The sequence below is a fragment of the Simochromis diagramma genome, unplaced genomic scaffold (genome assembly GCF_900408965.1).
Source record: "Simochromis diagramma unplaced genomic scaffold, fSimDia1.1 OVJJ01000802.1, whole genome shotgun sequence".
In the NCBI taxonomy this organism is placed as follows: Eukaryota; Metazoa; Chordata; class Actinopteri; order Cichliformes; family Cichlidae; genus Simochromis; species Simochromis diagramma.
In genome coordinates this window covers 3,807,749-3,833,790 of record NW_024387492.1, presented here as the reverse complement: position 1 = coordinate 3,833,790, position 26,042 = coordinate 3,807,749, and the positions used below count along the sequence as shown (strand labels likewise).

Below are 26,042 nucleotides of genomic sequence, written 5' to 3'. Positions count from 1 at the left end.
CGAGCCATTTAATACATGGTAATTAGACTCCACTGTGGCATTGAGGGTGACCTTTTCAGCCGTGGCCACGAGTTGTATCTCAACAGAATGAAACCCTCTCTAGAAATAAGAACGGCATTAAGTGAAGTCCGGCGAAGTTGGGAAGGAAATTATTCATCTTGTCAAGCACACACAGTCTTCCTGCTTTATTTACTTTGTCCTACACACTCTTCATAATTGCATTCTGCTCTCGGGGAAAACCTAACCAGCTCAATCTCCCCCTTGTTTTTCGTGGCAGAGTTTGTTTGGCGCATATATTAATATATTTAACATTCACTCCTGATTGTACAGGCTCTCTCATCCACATGCACATTAGTCATTTTGGAGATAAAACCAATTTCAAAGCTGCTGATGTCGATGGATTTGCCTAACAGATAACTTTGAACAGTGGGAGGAAATGATACAATAAACAAAGTGCTGAATCTATTAATATTATTATTGTTATTTTATTTATTTATTTATTTATTTTGCTGTTTTTTTTATGATGCTTCGGTGTGATTGCTGCAGTTACCCCGTCAGGAGTTTATTCACATTAAAATGTTTTATCCACGATTTGTAAAGTGTAATGGCCACTCTGTTAACCTCTCAGGAAAGATGGTAAACTGCTTCATCGCTCACCTGAGTGGACCGCGATGCCCCTGTTCTACCCCCCAGAGACTCGTATAACAAAAAACAGGAGAGGAAATTAATGCAAAAGACATTTACTGAAAACCTGCAACAAACACAGACGTTCCAATCACAGTTGAGCAGCTGTAACTAGGTTTGGCTCATTCACCATAGTGGTGTAACGTACAAGGTGCTTTTAGGACTCTGCAGACCTGAAAGTGATCGCCTCAGTGAATCTACCTTAGAAACAGCTGATTGTAGCCATGCTGTCCATGACAGGAGCTTCTATTTTATCTGCCCCCTGTGTAGATCATTAAAGGACCTTTTGTTATTGCGGCCTGTCCAGGGTGTGCCCCGCCTTGAGGCCTGTGGTGGCTGGGATAGGCCCTGACAGCGCTGCAACCCTGATAAGGGTAAGCGAATGGATGGATGGATGTTGTTATTAAATTTGGTGTTGTAATGAGCTCCTTTACCGTCACCAAAATCACACCAAAACATGTGATTTGAATACAGTAACTCTTCGTAACACATTAATTCAACTCAATTTTATTTACATAGCGCCAAATCACAACAACAGTCACCTCAAGGTGCTTTGTATTGTAAGGTAATACAATAATAATATAATAATACATAAAGGGGAAAAACCCAACATTCATATGACCCCCTATGAGTAAGCACTTTGGCGACAGTGGGAAGGAAAAACTCCCTTTTAACAGGAAGAAACTTCCAGCAGAACCAGGCTCAGGGAGGGGCGGGGCCATCTGCTGTGATTGGTTGGGGTGAGAGAAGGAAAACAGGATAGAAGGAAGAGAGCCAGAGATTAATAACAATTACAGCCAATACTGGCTTATGTGTGCTGTTATTGTTTGTTTCAACAATAAACTGTAATGCCATTTATGAGTTTTTATTTAAAGTCTAATTTCAAGCTGCTGCGGTCGATTTAGTGAAATACATTAAACCTCTTGTAAGTATGGAATTGTTTTGCTATGGTATAAATTAAAGTAAGCGCTTTGTATTGATGCCAAATGCAAGGTTGTCATAGTGAGGCTTTTATATTAACCACCTATTCTAATCAAACAGGAACTAAGAAATGAAACAATCCTCTGTTGCAAGCTTGTTTTTAAATATGGACTTGTTCCCTTCTACAAAAGAGGTGAGAAAAGTCTTTTTAGTGCTCTTTCATGATCTCCACTATGAGCTCTTTGTAAATTCTTCCAGCTTTGGAGCAGCTAGCGATACGTAGTGTGCAGGCCACGCTACATATTGCATGAAGCAGACACGAGGATCCCGTTTTTAACCTGGAGACGGGCCCAATTTTCCAGACCTCGGCCGAGTTCAAAGTCAGTGTCAATTGTGAGCCATTTAAAGTCCAGCCCTTCGACATCATAAAACCCTTGTATAGAATTTGAAATGAGAAAGAATTCAGCCATGACTTTAATACACGTAGGTACTGACCAAAGATGAAATAAAATGAAAATATCCTCTCACAGCGGATTTTTCTGTGCTGAGTATACAGTCCGGCGTTGGACTCCAGAATCCTTGTGCGGAGTAATTGCTGAGGCATACATCCACTTCTTCTTTTTTTTTTTTTTTTTTTTGTATTATCGATAAAGAGGAGCGAAGGCATGAAAGAGAAAATTAGTTCTGTAAAGGACACGAGAGAGAGGCTATCGGTAGAATGAGAGGAGTCGCTAGTGAGTGGGCTGGATTTACACAACGCCGAATACACACACCCACACAATATGCATGCGCGAGGTCCACAGCTGTGGCGCCTCATAATGGTTTGTTGAACACCATTGCTCACTGTGAATCCAACCAGGGCCAACCTTCACTTAAATATATATATATACATATACATATACATACAGTAGCTGCCGTAGCTTTAGACACAGTTCCGCGCTGCTATACGTACAGTATGTATTTTTGTGCATACCCTTACGCACGCGCTCATTCATCCTTTTTATCGTAATGTTGAAATACACAGGTTTCCAATACCGTGACATTGCTTCCACCTTTCTACTGTGTTTGTGTGTGTGTTTGTGTTCTTGTGTTGGTGTGTGGCGAGGTCAGTCAGAGTGCACAGAGAAAAGTGTGTCATTAGGGAGGAGGCGCTCTGGTCTTTTCAGCCAAGTGTAACACTGGCACTGACAAATAACTGATGCAGAAGCTCTCTCCCACTCTCTCTCTCGCTTTCTAACTCATTGACAAACTTCTCTCTGCACACACACACACACAGAGTCACTTTGTCACAACCCGTCACACTTTTTCGTAGTGTTTCACACATACCGTAGCGTACGCGCGCACTTGGAGACACTGGCAGCAAAAGCACGAGCGCACACACACACACACACATCAAATTGCAGCCCGAGTTCTGCAGTGTTTCGTAGACGCGCACGGCCGAGCGCAGAATTGCTTTGTCACATTAAGTCCCACAGTCTCAGACTGTCTCTCACCCGTCTCGCACAGACAGAAAAGCTCACATGTAGATGACAGTCGGCAATATTCTTACGTAGACGCAAGCTAACGTGAACACATGCTGGTAACTCGGATGTATCGGTCAGAACAGTTTGGAAAACGATATCGCGTGTCAACAGAAAGCTCAAACAATTTACACGCAGCGCATGCCAAACGCAAACAACCGCATCGGTGCCGGAGCGATCGATCGGGAGAAAGCGAGTCAACCAAAAACTGCAGGCTCTGTATACTGGGTCTTTAGTCTGGGGGTCGACTGGTCAATTCATCAGTCAATATGCTCTCGTCAGACCAAATTCTCATTTGCCAGACGATCACAGGTGTTACTCTCATAAAGAGAAAATCGCTACATCAGGATTAGTCCATTATTGTTTTGGCAAGAGAGGAACAGACCAGCTCGTTCGGTCTTACAGAAGCTGCTGGGTCTAAATAATTTAACCTGAACAGTTACTCAGCGACTTTCAATCGAAAACATCTGAAGTCACTGGTACGATCACAGTTTTGCTCAAGCAGGATTAGCAGAAATCTAGTGTAAAGTTTCCAGCACGCGGTATAATCGCTTAAAAAAAGATGTAGGCCGTGTGCAACGTATCAGAACTGGCATGTTTCAAGAAGTCTGGCCTAATGATGATTTCATGATGGCGGGCAGATCCAGCAAGGGTTTTGGAAGCACAAGCGTGTGCCAGCTGGAGCAGCTTAACCCGGACCAAGCTGCATGTGAAGCCTTATTTCTTCATCTCATCAGAATGCAAAAATTATACAGCAGAGGTCACTTGTGTTGATCTTATACTGGTGTTATCTTTGAGTATTTGAAAATGCAACATAAAAAAATATACATAATAGTTGAGGATAGCAAGTAAGCAAGAGAAAACTGAGGGGATAGAGAGAAGGATGTCTAACCTCACATGACCCGCCTTCTTTTGCTCCAAAATGAGTCCTTTTTGGTCAAAACTGTGCCCCTTCCCCGCCGCCTGTAACGAAGCGCACAGGAGAATGCACTCCAGCGCTTACAGCGTTCACGTAGCAGTCGACGCACGACCGCTGTAGGTTTTGCTCAGCTGCGGTGAATGAGGCAGGCAGTGCAGCATAGTGGTACAAATCCAGTAAACACATTTGCAGCCAGGCAGGGAAGTTGTTTGAGCCGGCGAGGGCCGTCCCCAGCTGAGCCGGCTGACTGAGAGTTTTGGGCCATGGTTCTGACAGGAACAGACCCTAAGAGAGGAAAACATGGAGGGGATGTGCATTTTAAGGAGGATGCTGCAGTATTTATTTGTCTATGTACAAACAGAGTAAAGAAGAGAGAGAATATGACATTCTGTTATCTTTCTCCATCTTTTTTCTTGTGTGTGTGTGTGTGTGTAAGTGCGTTAGTATATAGTTTGCATGAAATTGAACTTTGTGCTTAAAACTTTTCTGCGAGCGGTCTAATGGTGTGTGATCTTTACGATTTTCCTCGGAACAGAATATATAATATATGGTAATGGTGTGTCTTGAGCAAGTGCTTTAACTCTCCTTGGCGCCTTTTAATGGGTAGCTTAAAAAGAGAGAATTGATTTCCTGGTTCATGCCGTAGAGAAGCTTCTGTGCACTGTTAAGAAAAAAAAATCAGATTTTGTCGAACCATCTCGTCTTTTCGGGCTTACTTCTTGGAATACGTGAATGCTTTTGAAACGTATCGTTAATTTGCCTTTTTTGTAGATTTCGAGACGGTTTGATGGGATGAAAATGTGAGAGTTAACTCGAAGTTCACAAAGAACAAATGTAGTATATAGGTGTAGCCGTCCCCTGGGGCGCTGTTAGAGTTAAAACACCCTGGATTCTATTATTTTTTTTCTTTTCTTTTTTAATGGATTTCAGAAAAAGTAATGGAAGCTCGCTGCGATCTTTTATAACACCTTCAATTAAGCGACTGTTTCTTTTCATAATAAATAAAGCGATCCTAGCCACGACAAAGGCTAGCACTGAGTTCACTCTCAACCCCCACAGACCTGCAGTGGTTCATATATTGTAAATTTCCTCAGCGGGAGCAGCCTGACAGGTCGGCTTTGTGCTAATTCTTGTACACAATGGCTTCAGCTGCTTGTTCTCCGCCCAAATTGAAGACTTGAACTCTTTAAACTGAGAAAATCTTCAAAAAGTAAAGCGTTCCACTTAATCTTAAGTTTGCTTAACTTTTCCCGAGTTCCTTTAACCAGATAACAGAACTAACCTATCAGTCAAAGTGCAGCTATTTTCCACTTTCAAGAAAGTCTGAACAGCAACTTTTGAACTTTGCAAAAAAAAAAAAAAAAGAAGTGCTTTCTTCTCTCTCTTTTTTATTTTACAGTATGTAGCTCTGTGGGCGACTGCAGCGTTACATATTTCTCTCTCTCCTGTGTTAGCAGAGAGGGAGACAGCGGGTGAGAGAGAGCGAAAAGCATGAGAGACAATGAGACTTTGCAAAAAAGGGAGAGTTTAGTTTCTCCCCCGCTCTTTAGAGTTTCCCTGGTGAGTTTGCTGGCAGCTTGTTTGCTGGCGCAGAAACAGGAGGAGCAGCAGCAGTCGGAGGTATAGAGATTGCGATAAGCCCCTTCAGAAGCAGACAATAGACGGTATAATGCCGTTGGAATTAACGACTGGCGTCCCATCGTTTCTCATCTGATTAAGACCCAGTGACAATCTTCTTGCTACAGTCTCTAGTTGTCACCAGCTATGACTAATGAACTGTGATATCCTGCTCCTCTGTCTCTCTCTCCCTCTTTGCCCGTGTCTCACTCTCTTCACGCTCTATCGATTATTGAAATGCTCTCCTTTCCCTCCCATTCTCAACACGCCCTGGAAGCTTCTCTCTCTCCTCCCCTCTGCTCCTTTCACTTGCTCGGTCCGTGCTCTCCCTCCTCCCTGTGTGCTGTCCTCTATCTTGTACCATTCATTTGGCTAATTTGATATTTGGAGTTGATAGAGCTCTGAATAGAGGCCCCGTGTTTTCACATACATTTGTCTCCATCTTCCGATCTCTCTCACCCTCTTTCTCATTCCATCTCTCCCTTTTCCCTTCCGCCTTCCTCTCTCTCTCTCTCTCTTCCTTTTTTTTTCCGAGAGTAGCGATAATGAAATCAAGCTCCAGCCCCTTCATCTGTATTAGCGGCATTTGCGGGTCTAAGAGAGACTAACAGCCTGCTAATTCTCTGCCTCTGATTTGTTAAACTGACAGACATTTGCATAATTTAGCTGCCCGCTTTCTCCTCCTTCAGAGGCTGCCTGCAGACGCTGGTGACATTGAATGGAATTGAAAGCTGTCAACATAACGACTTGTTTGATCAGATTTAGATATTTGTTTGGAGATCGGGGAAAAAGTCCAGTCGATTTCATAAACGCCAAATTTGGAACCTGCCGTCCCAGCGAATTAAATGTTTTATTTTGTCTCGTGACAAGTCAACCCAATTCTTTTTCACAGTTAAAAAAATAAATAAATAAATAAATTGTGTACCTCTCTGATTCGCCTCACCTTCAAGGTCTTACAGTATGCAGGCACGCCCACGGGAACACGCCCCCCTCCCTCCTCCTGTCTGTGATGCAGACAGATATGAGCTGTGGCATCTCTTTTTACCATTTTCTTTTGAGCTACCGTGTCTCAGAGCTCAACAGCACTTCCAGTGAATAATGTACACACTGTCACATGCACCAGCCACATGAGTCTGCAAAAGAAAGAAAAACCCCCGCACACAGAAAGGCTTCCACCGATTTACACACGATTCCCTCTGTGTGTTTCTCACAGCGTGCATACAGGTGTTCCATTAACCTTGCAGGCTGCGTGTCTAGGTAGCCTCATTATGCTGCATGATTAGCTTTAAACTCGACTGTTTGCTTTGAGGACTCGCGTGCACGCACGCACGCACAACAGCACGCTTAGTCTTTCCACCCTCCCCGACCCCGATGTCAGAGGGCAGCCGCAATATATAGTCATGCTTTTCACCATAGATAAGTGACTGTGTGAGGGAATGAGAAGTTATGCGAATGCGTGCGGGAGACCCTCCTCCCTCCACCCCTGCCTCCATGCATTAATAAAGAGATGCGGTACCAGGTGCCCTCTGTGAAAGAGACAGCGAGGAAACCCAGTAGCAATGAAGCAGGAGGAGGAGGATTGTGTGTGTGTGTGTGTGTGTGTGAAGGGGGGGTGTCGGTAATGTGGTTTGGCATTTTAGCGGCCTCCTTTTCCTAATGGTGCTTCGGTCTCGCTGGGATTATCCAGCCTGCACGCTGTGTCACGGTCGGTAAACTGCTCCGCGCCGGAGGGAAAGGGCGTGCTGAGAGGGTGGGGAGAGGGGGGACAGAGGTTTGGAAGGTGGAAGTGTCAGCAGAGAGCGGGAAATGTTCTCGAAAATGCCCGGAGGTATGCAACCTTTATCAAAGTGAAGGGGCCTGAGGGAGCGCATGAAAGAGCAACCCGCTAACCCCGTCGCTCTGTGCTCGGGCTTCACGGGGAGCGAGGCGTGGAGGGGTGGCGACTGAGCCGATGTCAGCTGCATCGCTCCACAGAAAAAAACAAAAACAAGATGAAAGATGCAAAATTTGATCAGTTTTTAACATATCATCAGTCATTATGTTTTTCTCCCCTGTTTAAATGTTTCCATCACCACTCCTTGCCATTTTTTTTCATATTTGACTTTTACAGGGCAATTAAAGAATGGCTCCAAAGAAAGCACTTTGCCCTGCTTGAATGTTCTGGAGGGACTACTTGAGAAAGTGTTCCACTCTCCTCTGATGAAAAATGTCTGTGGAAATTTATAAAACTGCACTCCCTCCGGAGAGCGGTTTGGCATTTTTGTTTTACTGACGTCCCCGCCAGCCCTGCTTTTACAATACCTGTAAATTATTGCTCTGCTCTGAAGCCTTCGCTCGCCACTTTCCCCCTTCCTCTGTGTCGTCTCTCTTTGTTGTTGTTGTTGTTGTTTTTGTTTGCGGTGGGTTTTTTTTTTAACCTTCTTATTGATAACCCCTGAATAAAAAAAGCACCGCTAACATTCAGCTTGAGTGCGGACGACCACACGAGCTGTGGGCACATCTTTCACGCATTTAGTGTTTTTCCCGTGCTCTTGCTGTCACAGCTCGGGTCCATCCGCACGCTGTGGATTCACAGTGGTGACTGATATATTGCTGTACACAAACATACACCATCCTCCTCCATTTCTGGCTCATCTGCTTTCCACGTCTCTCTCAGAACCTGGGGCTGACCCGTACAGCATATCAAATTCTGCATTTCACAGCTTTTTTTCCTTTTTTTTAACTGACACTGCTGAGTACAGGAAATGTTATCCACATATTTATTCCTCTCTGGATGCAAGTTTCTCTCTGAATTTGCTCTTTACATGTGCAGGCGTGTTTATTGCCACCGTAGGTCGAAAGGCCGCAGAATTGCCCCACGTTTGCTTAGCGTGTCTTCCATTAGCGTTGACACCTCCCCCTCACCACCATCCCTCCATTCTAGGTGAAAAGCGCAGTTAGTAGCAGGCGAGTATTTCGGCTTGTTTTATTTATGCACATGTGTGCCCGTGGAGAGATCCATTATCTTCAGTGGTCACAGAGTCCCAGTGTAGGAGCTGGTGGTTGTGGGTGTGTGTGTGTGGGAGTGGGAGTGGGGGCGGTTATTATACAGAATTCAAAACTGTCTCTACCCATCTGATTTAAGCACTTTCCTCAATAAAGGGACCTGGGGGAATTGTAGATCACTCTATAACTATACTATAGCTAATATTTTAGCCTTGAAGTATGAAAAGGCAAGATCCAGATAGTTCACACTGTGCATTGAGAATGAGAAGTGGCTGGTTAAAAGCCTGCAAAAGAGCTCTGACTGATCCGGTGTAGTGCGTGGCAATTTCTTTGATGCCAATCAGAAGATAAGCCTCTCATTTGAGAGTGGGGAAAAAAACAGGGAAGCAAAGTGGTTAGGCTCGCCATGTGTCATCGGGATGTCACAGGCTAAGGCTTAATGCAGATCATTAGGACCCACATATTATTAAAATGTATACTGTGGAATTTGAGCAACATTAAAGTGTCTTTTACGGGGAGAACTCAATTGAGTGAGACGCCTCATCTGCATTAGTAGTAATGTGCAGCTCTTTCTGGTCAACTAATTAAGTTTAAATTAAGTGAAGTGATCGTCGCAGGGATTGTAGCGCATTCGGCCGGCCTGTCAGCTGAACTGTCATAGGAGCAGTAAACGTGTAAGAACAAAAGAGAGGTAAGTGCAGTTTTAGTGTGTGTGTGTGTGTGAGGTGGTGGAAAGTCATCAACCGTTTCAGCTGCAGTCGCAAACTAATTCCAGCTTCCTGCTTTTCCATTGAGTGAGTGTAGCTATATTCACCTTACAGAAAGTAGCGGTCTCAGAACTGACGTGTGTGTGTGTGTGTGTGTGTGTGTGTGTGTGTGTGTGTGTGTGTGTGTGTGTGTGTGTGTGTGTGTGTGTGTGTGTGTGTGTGTGTGTGTGTGTGTGTGTAATTTTATTTTAGACTGTGTGAATTTTGTAAGCTGTGCAAACGGCATATTAAAAGCCAAAGATGTGGAACCAAACACTGAGCAGGTGGTTCGGGCTAGGTGGAAGAACTGGTGGAAACATTATTAGCTCCTGATCTGACTCAGTGACCGTCTCAATTCTGGTTGCCCATTCCACATTTAAAGAAAATGTTCTGACGCAGCAGAAAGAGTTGGTCCCTAAAAGTACCACAGGCACCCAGTCGATGACATGAAATTATCAGTATTCTGATGTTTGTGTATACTACAACATCACATTTAACAGAGCAATTCCAGACCAACCAAAAGGGAGAATAAGTGACGGTACGGTCACACTGGGAATGGTTGGAGACGGTGCGTTCAATCAACTTTTGGTCTCATTACCTGTGAAATGGTTTCTTTGAAGATAGGGACCGGGTCTGCAGTCAGCTGCCATCTTCAAAGTGACTTTGGTTGGTTGTTAGTTTGCGATTGAATGGGGTCAAATTAGCAATTGAATAAAATCAGTTTGTGATAATACAGAGATTAACTCGGGTACATTTGTAAAAATTTCTAATTTGTTGCTTTACATGCACAAAAATTCACAATTTACCCCAAAAACACAAATTTAGATTATTACTTGATTCAGTGCCTAGCATGAACCTCATAGCTGTAAAACAGAAATGTAGAAATTCCTCCACAAATAGTTATTTAGTTGCTGCAGACGGTGATCTGACTGCAGATCAAATACTGTTTAAATCAGGATGTAATCAGAATAGATTCCTATTACCAGAGTTAGCAAAACAATATACATGTGTCGCTTAAATAGAAGCACAGATCTGTGTTGAACTACTTATTCGCATTTTTTTCTCAATAAAAGTGAAAAACTAGAGACCGTAACACACTCGGGAAAGTATAAAAGTAACAAGTAGTTCTTCAGAACGCATTTCTAACAGCTAGTTTTGCTAAGATAACTCAGGTCATATCAATATCATAATAAAATAATATTAATTCAAGGGAAAAGTCAGCTTGAGCATTTTTTTATCTAGAACACAAGCAGGGAAAAACAAAAGGAATGAAAAAATAACAGCTCTAATGTTTTCTACATTGTAGATTGATGACTTTGACACTTAAACTGAAAAAGCAAAGCCAGGAGTTTAAAAATGGGATTCAGGAGGTGTGGTGGTGCAGCCTGGGGAAAAGAGTGAGTCAAAAATAAGTCAGAATACTTTCTACTGTGAGAGAAGGCGGTCTTTGCGTACAGGCTGCAATCAGCTGACCTTTGGGGGTGCTTTCTGTGGATTTAGCCAACTAAATGTAATAATATAAAAGCATGTTACATAGGCTTTCATGGCTAATCTCCAGCCCCTTGACACTAGAAAGCTGGTATAAAGGTGGAAATCAGTGAGGAAATCTAATCGGCATCATCAGCTTAAACTTAATTTGATGTCTGCTACCCTTGATGTAACCTAACACTGACCATGAACACCACAGCCACTCTGCACCAAACCAACAGCTCTGCAAACTAACCAGTGTAGCCGCCACTAAATTTCCAGTTTATAAAATGTCACTGAGCACACCTTACCTTTAAAAAGACTCCTTCCTCTCCTGTCCTGTCTTTGCCGCACCTTTCACCATCTCTGAGTGAAGTTATCTTTCTTTTCTCTCCCTGAGAAATGCAGCAGCTGCACCTTTAGCTAGCAAACACACTGTGTGACTAACTGCACACAGACAGTTTGTGTGTTTGTTGATATTTGTTGAGCTGTTAGAATTGTTGCATTTGAAATTACTCGTTACTCCCTTTACGATCACGCCTGTTCTGTTGTGCATGCTAGATGCTGAAGTACTGCAACCGCAATTTAGCCTTAAATGATGCAAAATTCAGTAGCAAAGTATTTGCCTGTTGCAAAGAGACGCACCTCAGACGGATTGGGCTCATCGGCACAGACAGACTGTCCGTTTTTATGAATTAGATGGTAGTTATTTGCAAACCTTCACCAATCTGTCTGAGAGTGACTGCAGTCAGTCTCAGTTGTGATTGTTTGGAGACTGGTCGCCTAGTGGGAGGCAACCAATCACACACAAGTTCAGGGTGTTGCACCTCTGGGCAAACCAGCTGGTCTTTGCAACTACTTGCAATTGGTTGCTGAATGTGAAGATTTTTTAGTGCTGTTACCGGGCTATTTTTAATCTACTGTGACTCATCCACGAGATAATCACTTTGCCTCAAGTAGCTTTTTTTCTTTTCTTTTTTAATTCATTTTACAATACTTAATGCAGATCATTTGACCCACATTTTATGACAATGCGCAGTGGGAAGTTTAAAAAAAAAGAAAGAAGTGGGCTGGGTGAGTGAGACGCTTCATGTGCCTCTGTAGTAATGCAGAGCTCTTTGTGGTCAGCTAATTAAAATTAAATTATGTGAACTGATTGCAGCAGAGATTGTGCTTCGGTTCGGTCTGTTGTCAGCACTGTCGGAAGGGCAGGAAGAATGCAGCTTTGTTTCTGATCTTACTCTGTGGGGAGTTTCAGTCTCTGAATATTGTTCTTATAGGATATAATATGGGTTTCAGTTTGGTCCAGTGATCATTTACAGAAAATTCTTTACCAAAACAAAAAAGAGGAATTTTAGTTGAGCCTTTTTTTTTTTTTCAGTTTACATTTCTATTTTATAGCAAACAGTAGAGCAATCTGCTCACATTCGCCAGCACAACAGCTTGTTGTAGTAACCGTGAAAAGCTGAAGGACTGTTTAACCGAGGCAGAAGGAAGTGGAAGGGTGAGAGGCAGGATGCTGCTCAGGAAAGACGCTGTCAATATGTTCCACTTGTCTTAATGAACATTTTTTTTTAAATTTTATTTTAATTTCGTCTTCACGAGGAAGCAGCCCAGTCTTTTGTTATTAAAGCTGTACACCCTCTAAGTGTTTTAACTGCCCCAGTTTTATTTATTTTTTGAATAAAATGCCGAAGTTTACGGTACCCATTACCTACAGAGCAGTGCGACCATAAACGACAGCTCGTAGCGAGGTGATAGTAAACAAGTACACAAGTGTAAAGAGCAAATATAATGTACAGCTTCTAAAAAACGATGACTTGTTACTGTGTTGCGTTTCACCTCTGAGTTAGTCACATAACCAGCCTCTCTCTGTAGTTTGTGCACACGTTGAAACTGTTACCAGGTTTGGGGTGTTGAATTTCAGAGCTCATATATTTTAGCTCCTTACACCGATAGGCCATTTTATCCAGGAAGTGCTGCTGCAGACGCACATTACTCATTTTATTGTCACTTCTACAAATTGTTTCGGGCTTAGGTTTAGCCGAGACAATGGAATTTGTTAAACATTTATTAGGCCTGTGATTATTAGTGAAAGGTCGCTCCATCTACCTGTATATTTCACCCTCCTGAATCAATGTACACTTTGACAGTTGTCCAGTTGTACATAAATGCTAATCAATGCTATATGTCATTGGGTAGTGTTATAGGTTGGTTGGGAACTTCCATTTAGCTCATACATTTGTCTCCATTTGTTCTTCCATTAATCTCCCTTTACTGTAACCCATCCAGCTACTGGCTAGCCAAAGCAGATGAGATGCCCCATTACTTATTTAGCACCACTTTAAAGGGGACCCAAGTCAATTGAGAAGCCGCTCTCGTTTACGGTAACAACATTTGCCAAGCAGACTCAAACATAGCAGGCAAAGATGGGATTGAACGAGATGGAATCAAGTCAATAAAAAAACATGGTGGACGATGTGCCCTGCGGTCAGATAGTTGAGTGAAGGTCAACATGCCGGGACATTCTGTAATCTGGTGGCTCTCTGGACGGTGACAGGCAGATAGTGGTGGGAAAGTATCAATATCGCCCTTAAGCGATATAACCAGAAAAGGAGAGTGATAGTTCTTTCCCGAGTAATGAAATTTTTTCTGACCCTCTTGTATTATAGTACATCCTTGTTCTGGGGAAGGCAAGTTTTGATGCATTGGGAGCTCATGTGAAAAGACATACGATAAGGGGGGGGCGGGGGGTTGTGGGAGAGAGAGGACACGTTCGCCCGAGCAGCTCCAGCTTTCCTTTGTGTCTGTGTGTGAGTGTTTGCGGATGTTCCAGCGTGGACACTTTACTCAACCTAATCATGATTCCCTTCTTTTATCTGGGTGCAGACCAACTGTCCAGGTCCATACATCACAGACCCCCACCCCCACCCCTACCTCCCGCTGTCTTGTCTTCTCTCTGCCTTCTTCCATGCTATATATTGCCGTGTATCACCCACTGACACTCCGGCAACATATTAAAAAGAGGGATAGTGGCTGCTCCCTGTTATTGCCAGGAAAGTGATTTATCATGGGGCCACATTCCCACCATATTGATTGAAGGACATGTGTGTGTGTGTGTGTTTGTTCCACCTTTTCCCCATCACTCTGGGCTTTCTAATTTTCCTTTTCTGTCATTGCCTGTTCTTCTTCACTTCTTCTCTGTTTCCTCTACTCTTTTTTTATCTCACCTCACTTCCACTATCTGTGATGTTACCCAACAACTTCATCAGTGCTCTCTCGCTCCCTCTCAACTATAGAGCCATATATAATGAGTTTTACACACTTATGAACGTGTCAGGTTGAAGAGTATTTCTATCAGTTTTGCCCAAACCGAAATGGCTTAGCCCTGAAATTTTACACAGACATCAATAGTCCCAGAGGATGAATGCTAATAAGCTTCACCTAATGGTGTTGGGTGAAATTTTATCCACCACTTTTGGCTTTGAGGTTCCATCCTGCATATTTACTGAGTTTCGTTTTGTTTTTTGGTAATTCTTTAACCAAATGTGACATGTCTGAAACTTAGCTGTATTGTCCTTAGCTCTATTTTATCTTTAATGCTAACGGGGGGAAATTAGCTTGCTATGTTGCTCAGTATTAGCATGTTAGCATGCTGACTTTTAGCTCAAGGTACTATTGACCTTAGTGTTAGCTCACAACGCTGCTAGCATATCGTATTGTGTACAACTCGTGACAGAGGAGTTGATTTTATTTATTTTGTGGTTCAGGAAGTAAAGTTTGCCTATGAAATGAAGTGGTTGGTTCGATCCCTGACTCCACCATCATATATATATATGTCGAAGTATCTCTGATAATGAAGCCTGAGTTGCCCCCAAAACATCCATGAGAGTGCAAGTGTGTATGAATGTTAAGTTAAAAGTGCTGGTATGAACGTGTGACTGAATGAGTAAATGGGGCTTGTAGTAAGAAAACACTGAATGCATTTAATGCACTGAATTGCGTAGAAAAGCACTATAAATGTAGCGGTCCATTTTATCAAACTATTTGTGAGATCTTAGGATTTAATACACATAAAATACGTGCCATTTTTTTGGACTTATCTACTCTTAATGCAGTCGTTCACGCTAACCACATAATTTCCCCGGACGAATTTGCAGCATTTATTTATTTTTGGATCAAGCGTTCGTGATACAGCTTCAAATCCTGGATCAAACCACAAAATTCCACCTAGAACCACTATTCTCCTCCTTTTTCAATCTTTAAGTCAAAATAGCATCAGACAAAAGCAGTGCTTCATCTTTTTGCTTAAAAAGTTGCTGTGTTGATTAATTCTTATAAAAACCTTTCCAATTAAATTTTGCCCAATTATTAGTCTGCGAAAAGTTTTGTTTTCTTCAAGTTTAATTGAAGTTGAGCTTGTCTCTCACCTGACCATTCGCCTCTCTCTCTCTGTCATCTTTTTTGGGCTTGTCGAGCCAAAGGAAAACGTTCATGAATGTAATCTCAGTCGAAGTACGTTACAGAGTTTCCATTCCCCAAAGCAAAGGCTCCTCACTAAATCCGGGCATTGTTTGACTTCCATCCAACCTCTGCTGTCAGTGTGACACGGGTATAAAACTGTACAGCGATAGAACACATTCCCCAAGTCCCTTCCTTTCCTACAGTATACGTTCTCTTTATCTTTGCCTCACTTCCTTTTTTTCCATCATGGTCATTTCAGTGGCCTCTCTGTTTGTTCATTCCACTTGCCTAGGCTGTCTCCCAGGCCATTAATCTACACCGCTTCAACCGCTCCTCTGGGCCAGACCAGGCTGTGGCGCCACTCACCATGTGCTCTGAAAGGCTACTGTGTTCATACAGATATGAAACGATAGACAGAGACAGAGAATGGCTTTTAGAGAGAGCACCTAGAGACATGAGATAAGTGGAGAGAAAGGGAAACATACGAGCAGCAAGGAAGATACTTGCCTCTTTTTCACTTTTCATGTCATCTAAGACAGAAGTGAAAAAATCATGTATTTGAGACCAGAGATGATGTTGCCTCGAACAACTGCACTGAGATTACCGTTGGGTCTGCCCTTTGGAAAAGGTTGAGATTTGAGGAGATTAATATGCCGTTGGATAACGCGGGGTGGTGGTGGGGAGGGATTTGTTGCTCGCCTGGAGCCGGTCTGGACAGGCAGCGGCCGTCAGCGGTGATGAGGGAGTCGAGCAGATGGCCCGGCTTAATCAGAGAGTGCTGTCCTGAGTGTACATTTGCGTATACCTGGGTTTCAGATGATGCGTGTGTGACTTATAGTGAGAGAAGTTTTGTGCTCGTCTTGCATTCATAAGTCTATCTGCACTGATACGTGTGTCTGCGTTTAATAGGTAAGAGCAATGAAGACATGAAACACACTTGGCGGTAAATACTGCTAGCCTTGATTTCTCTGTCATTAATCATCATAGAAAGTATTGGAGCTGACTGGGTTGGGAATTTGTTGCTCAGCACATCTGAACTCTGTTTTGCTTCAGCTTTAATGTAATTGACTCTCTAAGAAGGAAACATCAGCCTTTGATTTATTAGATATTCCCCCGTACGCTTACATTTGGACTTGAATCTATAAAAGGCCCCGTTTATGCTGCTAAATAAACAGAACAACTCAATAATCTAAACCTGTCTCCGAACATTAATCTTTGCATGCGTTCACATTTTCAGCAAACTGGGTCCATCCGCTTTCGATGCCATTACTGCAATTAGACAAATTAGCATGCAATTACATGCGCTCCGAAAACACCGCTGTTCGTTTCATTTCACTCTTTTTGTGGGTTTTTCCAGAGTGAAGTTTGACTGAGGCCATGTCCAAACTAATATGTTTTCATTTTAAAACTTATTTAAAATCCATTTATTTATTTATTTGAGAACTCTGGAGATGCATTTTGATTTGAACTGGCAGAAAAAGAGACTTTTTTTGGAAATGGTGTTGCAGGCACCCTCATTCGCCTGCTAATTGAGTCTGTCATGCGATGGGGCGGTGTGGTGGTGCGGTGGTTAGCACTGTTGCCTCATAGCAAGAAGGTCCTGGGTTTGAAGCCACAGTTTGCATGCTGTCCTCCAACAGTTCAAAGATACAGAGTTTGGTTCACTAGTGATTCTAATTTGTGCCCTGCTTTGAGCTCCAGCACAACCATTACAATTGGATAAGTGGATGAAAATCTCGATGGCTTTCATGTGACAAAAGTGTAGTCATTTATTAAAGGGAACAAGGAATTTGCAGGTGCCTCGGACCCTTATCTGTATTAGCAGTTGTCATGGAGTTGAACATTAGACACTAGGGTTGGGCGATTGGACGAATATATTGACTATCGACGATAAGCTGAGCCCCTCGGCGATCGTTTTTACACGGGCGATTTATTTATTTGTTTGCCCATGAGTTTGCTACTAATGATGGAGCTAATAGAAGCAGTCAACTAAAAAAAAAACTAGCACTGTTTTAACAGCACCCTCTTTCTTCTGCGAGCAAATGCCCCCTCCTCAGAGTGCGCCCAAATGCCTGTTGGTGGAGCTGCAGAAGCTGCTGATAGTCGCATACTCAGTCGGATGGTGGACACGTACATGCTCATGCAAGTTAGCTGTGTTTAACTACTTTGCTTGCACTGTATGTCTGCACAAGCGGCACACCGCCTTGGTTACATCCTCAGGTTTACCTTTTTCATCTGGTTTAAAGCCAGAAAAATCACAAATTGGTGACTTTATATTTTTTTGTTAGTGCTGTCAGCTTTAACGCGCAGTCATCACGACTAACGCGATTAACGATGAACCCATCTGGAGCGCAGACTGAGTCGAAATCCCTAAAATGTCTCTGTCAACTCATTTTGGGCAGTTTGTCCAAGGTTTGTTCACTGAGCGCGTTAAAAATGTTCGTGTTAACTGTGATGACTGCGTTAACGCCGCGTTAATGCTGACGGCCTTAATTTTGGGGGGAAATTAGTTCGTCCATGTTTGGACTTCTTCTGTGTTGTAAACGCGCAAATCAGTCCGTGCATGATTACATTGCTCCGCCCATCAAAAAGTCTGCGCATGGGCGAATATACCTCACGTCATTGATTATTGGACTGACGATTGTCGGTTGGAAAATTTTTACATATCGCCCAACCCTGTTAGACACACATATTGGATCCCGACTGTCCATGAATGGTGTTCTGAATCAGTGATATATATATATATATATATGGGTGGCAGTTATTTGTCCCTCCTCTTTGGTGTAAAAACACTGCTTAAGATGAAAATGTATTTAGTGTGGATGGAGCCTCAGTGTCTGCTTCTCCACTTCTGAACAGTACACCACGTTCTCACCAGGGAGCTGGATGGTACAACCACATTGTTAATGTCATCTAGGGTGGAAAGCAAGCCACCATAACAGCAGAGCATCAATCAGCCAAAGAACCTGGGCTTGAATTTCTGGAAATCACCAAAAAGAGAAAAAACAAAATGACTACAGTTCAGCAGGGACGGGTCCAAGTAAGGACGGAATTCAGTGTTCGGTGTAATTTGGGAAGTTGTAGAACAGTATGTCACGTTCAGTGGCTCATGGACAGCATTTGTTGGAGGCAGTGTTAGTTATTCATTTTCCTCTTTCCGCAGACAGTCTGTGGATTCAACCCAGTGGGTTTCCCTGTCATAAACAAGCTTTCTTTACCACTGTCCGTGCCATCAGGGACTAAAGTTTTAAGAAGGAAAATGGTGGCTGTGTAAGATGTCATTTCCTGCTCGTTGCCTCTAGAAAAGAGGCTTAACGAGAACAATTTAACGAAGGCTTTTTAATAAATTTCCTTTATAGAAAAGTACGTTCTGGTGGCATTTGTTGGATTATTTACAGTAACGTATATCAACTGACATGCACAGCGACAGCATTAAACTTTTTATTTCTTTATGATTTGCTCTTCAGCGTCTAGATGCTCTGCGTTTACGGGATCAACCACCTGGAGGGGGTCACTGGAACACAACTTGCTCAAGGAAACGCCGCTTGTGCACGAGGAGGATCAAACCCGAGGCCCTCCGCTCTGAGGATGACCTCGGTTACCGCTTAGCCACGCAAAAGTCAATAACGCGCGCTCGTGTAAGCGATGGGAAGAGCGAAATATGGAGCCATTGATGCTTCACGGCGGGGTCAAGATAGTATCCAGCCCCGAAGCATCTGTATGGTAATGATGGGAAGAGTAAAATCGAAAACGCGAGGCGTCGCCATGGCGACAGAGGTGATGTCATGATCCCAGCTGCCGGCGAACTCTCTGTAGCTGAGGGTGCAGCCGCATATCCGCGGGGCCAGTCGGCTTACAAACTACTCCATTGTAAATCATTGTCACAGGAGCCACTCCTCTCGCTCTCCTCCACATTGTCTCCTATCTCTTGCTCTCGTTTAATTCTCTTGGCCTCTTTTTTCACTCTCTTATTGCTGGCCTGTCTCTCTTATTGATGTCTATATCTCTTGATCTCCCCTCCTTGGCCGTGCACTCTAAGCTGGTGGTGTTGAAAGAGATGGATGCTCACTGCCCTCAGTAATCTCCGCAGCAGCCATTTAGATAATTAAGTCACTGTTCCTTCACTTGGCTCTCCATGTCCCGCTTCCAAAGCTGACCTACACACTCGCACACACAGACACACAAAATCACACGCATGTTACAGTAGCTCCGGTAATGCCGCAGCCTAAAGACCCGCGCGTGTGTTTATGTGTGTAAATGCGCGCGTAGCCGTGTGCGGCGTCAGCCGGGAGAGCTGTTTGTTTTGATGGCGTTGTTGGTTTTTGTTTAGAGAACAGAGAAACACGCGAAAAGGATGCGACGGGGAGAGAGAACAGGCGACAGCTGCCACGGGCCACAGAGGATACACCCGGAACGCGCACACAAATACAAAACACAGCGCGTGATTGGCGTCTGGAAATTCACAAAACAGAAAAAACAGCACGTAGGAAGGAAGCGTGCACGCTTGCCTCGGGGTTTTTCTCCAGCTCCGTGTCTTGCTGTTGTGATAATGTGGCGTTTTGTTGAAAGTCGGTGTTTTAATTAACTGAGCGCCGGCGCGCAGTGGTGGAGGTAGCAGCTTTCTCTCTGTTTGGGCTAATCATCACGCCCGGGCCGCTGACAGTCATACACCGTCGGGGTGTTTCTAACTCAAGTCGGCTGCACTATTTCCGCGGTCGTCCCTGCACGTGCACGCTTTCGGACAGAAAAGCGACTCTCGTGCTGTTTTCATCATGCAGAAGCAAAAAACACACCCCCTGTGCTCAGACCTCAGCAAACAAGCAGCTTAGAAAACCTTGCATCACACAAAACACACACATGCATTGCACACGCACTCATGCAGCTCCCCCCCTCTTTTTTTTTTCTTTCCACGTCGCTAGAAACTTTTACTTATTAATGCTCTGCTAAAAGAATTGTGCTGATGCACACGGAGAGGGTAATTTGCTGTCAGTGGTGTCGGCATATGCAATATTTCTTAATCTCAAGAAAAAATAACCCTTGGCCCCCACTTCCTTTTTATTTCTCTTCTCTATGTCTGCCTAATGCACCTGATCCCAATTTTTTTTTTTATCCGCCTTGAATGATTTGGCCTTTGCTTGCATGCTTTATCAAACAGGAGATGATCAGAAAGTGTCTGTCTCAGACAAAATGAGGCAGTGTGTGCATGTCACCCACCAGTATTTCATCCATCAAGGTGTCAGATTAATATACAAAGTGCCATCTCTCACTATCGTCTCTGAACCTGCGTGGAAATCCTAATAGGCAGATGAGATAAGGAAATGTGAGGTGCTGGATTCAGATTAGTTCCCGGTCTTGATCGGAGTGACTGGTGATTACCTCGTGGTTTGGGTTTATTTTCCTGCCAAAGACTGTAGCGGCAGCTGTTTAAGTAACACCCGGCCTATATGCCTCTAATTTGCTCAAACCGAAGCTATTTTTGGTTTCTATGATGCTTAAGCTGGTGGGTTCTGTTATGAGAAGCCCTGCAATTTTTTTTTTCTTTTTTATGATGTGCTGCTGCCTGTGTGGTGTCTCTGGATTCCACTCAGACCACTAATGAGGTGTGCGAACAGTAGCAAAGTACTAATTCCCCTCAAACCACTGGGATTAATTCAACCTACTAATGCTAAGAATCAATCCCAACAATAGGCTTGTAGGTTTCCACTGTAGCTACATTTGTCTTTTCCTCTCATTTCTAAAGATGGCCCTTTCCTCACCTCTCTCTACATCCCCCCCATAACTCACCTCCACACTTACAATGTTCAAGCACATGAAATACACACTCAACCTAATTGTTCCTTTCCTGTGTTTGCCTTTCCTCTGGGTTCTGCTCTGTTGTTCCAGCGGGTTTTTTTCCCACCTCTTCTCCTGGAACATCAATTAGATTTTCTCCTGTTCGCGTCCTTAAGAAGGAAAGCTAAAAATACCCAGGAAGCCCTCTTTCTTTCCCGGCAATTCAGTTTGCTTCATCAAGGTGGGAAAAAAGACAAAAAAATGCTGGAAAGAAAAATTCCCCCCCACCAAGAACGTATTAACTCTCTCCCATCAAATTTAGGTTCTTGCACATTGCCTAATTAATAAGGCTTGTGCGGGAATGCTTTTATAGGCAGGTGTGTGTGTAATGGCAGCGAAACATCCAATTTAAGACAGCGCTGTATCTTCATCATCAGGCGTGACTCATCATCTGGGACGGACTCTAGCTGTGAAGGAGAATTTTAAAGGCCCGAGACTCTGGCTCGCTGCGCTTCGGGCTATTCCTGTACCAACAGTCTCTCCCATTATTTAAATATCAGGGTGAATACCTCCGTCGTCCTGGAGGGACTGTCAGCACATTTCTGATTGCTGTGTATGCGGCGTGTGTGTGCACCTGCGGTAGTTACTCTATACTCGGTGCGTGTCTCCCACAGGGCCGCTCATTTACAGCAATATCTTGTCCTCATAAAGTTACAGCATGCCATCTATCCCCAGCCCTCGTTTGTACCATCCAGCCTCGCTGATGGACGGGCCGATCATTAGCGCAGCCTCGTGAGTCTAGCACGTGGCTGTTTGTGCGCGAGCACGGTGAAAGCTGGGCTGTCACTGGGTCAATAGAAATAAACACTACTACAGATTGGAAACGGAGCCCTCACTCTTGGGGAGTATCTGTAGCAGGAGGAACTGCTGGGTGGTATTAAACACAGGGCAGAATGTGCTAGCAAAGCAAACATCACACCCCAGAACAGACGTATGACACACCACCCGCCCCACTCCACCTTGATCTCCATCCTTAACACCCTTCTCTCTATTTCAGGCTGCGTGTCGCGCTCGCACACACTCACAAGCGCACGCACGCTTTACTGCTGTTATATCTCGTTTGCTCTCTCTCTCGCACACTGTCTGGCTGTCTCTCCGTCGTCGCTGCGTTCTGTCCATCTGTTACGCTGCCTCTTTCCTCACGTCTATCTGTGGCTCCCCGCTCATTCCCACATGGCTTTGTTAACGCAGTTCTGTCACGCGCACCCCAACATGCTGTTTGCCGCCTCGGAGTGACAGATGCTGCTCTAAAGGGTGTGTGTCTCACATTCCCAACCTGCCAGACAACTTTTTTTTTTTTTTGTTTCCCCCCCCCCCCAAAGCGTTGCTGCTTAAGAATCTAAAGTTGTCGTAAACTCCTCGTTTCGCAGGGGAATCTAATCTGATCTCTGTATCTGTTGCGCGTACACGTGGAGCTGGCTGAAATTTGGGTTCTGATTCATCAATATTTCTTTTATTGCCTCTTTTTTTTGCGGGGGAAAAGTAGCGCCCAGCCACCAACACACTGCAGCTGACAGCCTTGCACTCAACGATGTGACAACACAACGGAGAATCCTAGTCAGTCAGCTCATTAGGCTCGATTCCTGACATAGTAATTGTGTTACTTTCTCGAGTCCCTTTGCTCTCGCTGGAAACCAAAGCATTTTTGTTGCTATTTGGGCTTCCAGACGATTAGTAATTGTACTAATTTTTGTTTTTTTCTCATCTTACAGAAGAGATCATCAGCTGTTTTTAGTCAGAAAACAGCATTTGGCGTGGGAAACTGATACCCTCAGGTTAGATTATTAACATGCTGGCAGGATTGCAGGAGCTGAAGAGCCTCATTAATTGCTGTAGGGTATGACTGAAGTGCTGTCATTATATCTTATGAACTTTAAAAAATAAAAGCCCTTAGATTGACTTTAAACACGTGAGCCTCACAGCGAAGGTTATCAGCCCTCCTCTTGAATCGGCGTCACCTCGTCCAGAGTTTGACAGTGACTTCATTGGATGTGAAAGAAAATGGGCAAATCTTCATTGGCACCACCTCCCCAGAGCGGAGCGGTGCAGAGCCGAGTGTCATTGGAGATGTGATGCATTCGAGTGTTTATCTGGTCTGGCAGAGTCCACAGGTGTGTTGGGTGTTGGTTTCCACGAGGACCTCCGAGAGCGACATTTCCTTTATCGCCTTCTCGTACTTAACCTAAAAAAAAAGGACAAAACACACACAGAGCACGCACTCTCTCAACGTGGGCTCGCACGCACACGCAGACTTTCAAGCAGTGGCAGAAACGTAGCCGTGGAGGGAATTTAAGTCTCTGTAATTAGTAGCTTAAATCCTTCTGTTCACCGAGGACCATAAATGTAGTGGGATTTGTCTCGGTGACACTCGTTCTGCGGGGATCTGTTGCCAGCCTCCAGTTCCACAGTACATACTGACATGCATAGTGCCAGGATGACAGGAATTCACTTAGAGGATTGTGCAGATATTGAAATGTAGAGCCAAGAATCTGAAAATGCCACTTGGGTGAGTGATAGAATGGGAAGCATGGTAATGTGAGAGTCTCCTCTAGAAAACAACAGAAGCGTTTGTCGTGTGTATGAGGCGCTCGATGATGCTAAGCTGGATGTTTGCGTTCGCTATCTAAAGTAAGAAAGGAAATGTGGAGCACGCAGACCTCTGATTAGGAGCCGTGATGTTATATGAGACATGAGAAAATAGCAGCTTTGCATACTGTTTATACAAAACGGAGCTAACCCTTTAATTGTTTTGCACTTGTTCTGTTGTGCAGAAGCCCCCTCATGAGCAATGCTGTCAATCATGAAGAACTGCATTTGTTTCACGGTGACTAATTCTTTTCTGTATCCCGAGTTCTACATTTAACCTTTTCTAATTAATCAGCTCGCAGGCGCTGTTGCTTCATTGTGTTTTTCATTCACTTGTGCTTTTACACAGACATATTAGCGTTATATTGAGTATTTTCAGTCATTTTAACATCAAAATGCACATGCAAAAAATCACATTAGTACAGCTGTTTATAACATGGTTTTAAATTTGTTTGAATTGTATTTATATCAAAACATTAATTATAACACTGCCTGGGATTGGACTGCAAGGACCTCTGACTGCCGCTTCTACAATGCACCAAACCTTACAGCCACTCTTGTAGCTCTTTCAGGCTAGCTCCAACCAGGCCCCTGCCCCAGGGCCCGTCAGCCCTGCCCTGGGTACGGTTGTGTCTCTTGAGTTTTTATTTCCTCATAAGGATTTTTTGTGTAGAGCTACTCTATATCAAACGGAGCCAATTTAGGTGGTTTGGGCATCTGACTAGCATGGTAGGCATGTTCCCAGGGCAGATCCAGGACAAACTGGAAAGATTACATCTCTGGCCTGGGAATGTCTCTGGAAGAGAGGAAGGAGGTGGTCGGGGTTGGCAAGTTCTGGCAGTCTGTGGTTAGACTGCTGCCTCCACAACAGATCCAGTAAGCAACAGAGGACGGATGGATACTTGAATTAGTACAAATGTTCTTACAGAAGTTATTTTGACTTTGTCATCAATTTGTTTTCACCTTATTTAAAATACGGAATTCAGTGGATAACCTTACATTCTCATCACGTTACTCATTTTTACCCATTTTTTGATTTGACATTCATATGATTTGAAAGCTGTGAAATACTTGAGCTATTTTATGTGTTTAAAACCTTAACCCTTCACCCTGAAGTGCATGTCTTGTTTCCCCAGCCTTGGCTACAAATAACTCAGAAGTGCCAGATCAAAATATTCCATCAGACAAACTATTTTTTGCATTTCTCTTAACAGACTAATTTTGAAAAACAAACATTTTTTTTATTGAAATGGGCACTGGATAATCCCCACAGCGCTCCAGAAGGTATTTGAATAACTTTGTTCATGTTTTGAATTTTAGCCGTTAGCGATAAATAGAAGACGGCAAAGGAGGCGACTTTGCTTGTTTCATTCCTCTATCCTGTGATGTGTGGTGCTACCCTAGTGAGGTTTGTTCCACAGAGCTTGCTAGTGTGAGCACATGCAAACTTGCTCAATGCCTTTTCTTTAATCAAATGGATTGATTTGTTCTCAAGTGCACCGATGTCCTAAGAGGTTTACCGGGAGACAAAACACACTCTGTTTTCCAGTGAATCACCGTCTAGACTAGATAGCACACTGGATGCACAATAGCATGTCTTCACTTCACATCTGAAACGCGCTGATAAAAAGAAATTGTGAAAGCAAATGCACTCTTGCCCTCAATTCTGACTTTTGTGGAGATAATGTCCCTTTTTTTCTGCTTTTTCTTCCACTGTTTTCATGTGGAGGAATTTTTCTAACTGCCCTCTTATTTCTTTGCTGAGGTGTGGAGCTCGGGAGATAAGAGAATATTACCTGGCTCTAACTCTGCCATTGTTCCACTGGCCTAGAATCTTGTTAGTCTCTCTGTACATATTTTTAGAGATAATTCGAGCTTATTCTATTGGAAAATTTGAGGTTATTAAAAGGGGTTACTGTGGAGAAGGAGTAAGGTTATTGCAGAGAGAGTGAGAAGAGAGCGTGAGAGAGTTGTCCCGAAGCGTTCGGTTGCTCCGTCTGACTCTGTCGCCACGGATCGGCTTGCTGTGTTTGCACAGAGTAGACCTTGTATTAGAGAGGGGAATGAAATGAACTGAGGATTGAGAGAGGTGGGTGTATATATAACATAAGAAAATACAGACGATAAAAACACAAAGGAAGAAAGAGAATTGTAGTGGATAAATAAATGGATGGTCACAGCAGCTAAAGTTACAGTAGGGCAGGTGCTCCCACCGCAGGCTGCTTGGTGTATCGCTTCCATCAAAGCTTTGTAGAGAACCTTTCATTTGCAGCTTCCTCGTAGACTCTTATACTGCACGGC

The 26,042-nt window shown here is 43.7% G+C and overlaps 1 protein-coding gene across 8 annotated transcripts in view; it reads left to right on the top strand.

Annotated features, from left to right (window-relative positions):
- LOC120724739 (kelch-like protein 29) overlaps nucleotides 1–26,042 on the top strand; it is a 262,953-nt gene that overhangs the window by 71,496 nt on the left and 165,415 nt on the right. For 2 of the 8 annotated variants that reach the window (XM_040017098.1, XM_040017096.1), the window contains one exon: nucleotides 955–1,058. The exons of the other annotated variants lie outside the window; for them this stretch is intronic. The gene's annotated coding sequence lies outside the window, so the exon portion shown is untranslated. The remainder of the gene's footprint in view (nucleotides 1–954; nucleotides 1,059–26,042) is intronic. 8 annotated transcript variants of the gene reach the window in all.